Here is a 1,198-nt window from a genome sequence, read left to right as displayed (position 1 = left end):
TTTGAGTTATGGTGTTGGAGGAAAATATTAAAAGTACCATGGACTACTAGAGGAATAAACAAATCTGTGTAGAAAGAAGTTCAACCAAAACACTCCTTAGAAGCCAGGATAGCCAGACTTTGCCTCTCATACTTCAGGCATATTATCGGGAAAGGCCAGTCCCTGGGGAAGGACATCATGTTTGATAATGAGGAGGATTAGTGAAAAAGAGGAAGACACCAAAAGAGATGGATGGGCACGGTAGCAGCAGCAATGGGCTGAAGCATAACAATTATTGTGAGATTAGCACAGGACTGGTTAGTGTTGCATTTTCTTGTGTATCACATCACCATGAGTCCATAAGGCCTTGATAGCACTTAACAACATTGGGTAAACTATTAAATGATGCAGAAAGCATTTCAAAAAGATGGAAAGGATGTATAGAATGATTATACAGAGTAACTGGTGGGGTCGAACTGTCGACATTGTTGTTCACATGTGATTTTGTTTCATTTTTTTAAAAGTGTAAATGGGTTGGACATTTTTAATTGACCCACAATGTGGCACTGTGTGTGGGCTAATGCTCTGGACTGCAAGGTTGTTTTGAATACAAGGTTCCTGTATGGTGCACGGTGCACTCAACTATTTAACAAATTTGCTGGGTGGTGCATTCAGCTTTTAACCAAAAGAATGATGGCTCAAATATAGCCAGGGAAACTTCTGAAGAAAGGTCTGGTGATCTAGTTCCAAATGATGACACTCCCTGAAAACATCATCTCACGTAGTTTATCGACACTGAAAAACATGGGTCTTCATGAGTCAGATGAAGTACATGGCAATTAATTAGTTTGGTTTGAACATAAAAGTAGCTTTGCTATTGTTTATTTTTTTTTAACTTTATTTTTTTCATTATTTTTATTTGTAACTAATTTCCATGTTGTTGTTGTTATTAGTGCCATTGAGTTGATTCTGAACCATAGTGACACTGTATAGAGTTTCTGAGGAGTGACTGGTGAGTTTGAACTACTTTGTGGTTAGCAGTTCAGTGTTTATCTTACAATCCCACAGTAGCTCTTCAAGTTCAGCTTAATTGACACTAAATTCAAAATAACTGTGACTTAAATACAATAATTGTTTTTTTCTCTGCCATGTGTGTAAAAAGTTTTCTATTTAGTAGGATCAAAGTTTTCTAGTTAGTAGGATTGAATGATGCAGAAAG

The sequence above is a fragment of the Chrysochloris asiatica genome, unplaced genomic scaffold (assembly GCF_000296735.1).
Source record: "Chrysochloris asiatica unplaced genomic scaffold, ChrAsi1.0 scaffold00364, whole genome shotgun sequence".
NCBI lineage: Eukaryota > Metazoa > Chordata > Mammalia > Afrosoricida > Chrysochloridae > Chrysochloris > Chrysochloris asiatica.
The sequence above is the reverse complement of the archived record's forward strand: the minus strand, read 5'-3'. Positions refer to the sequence as shown.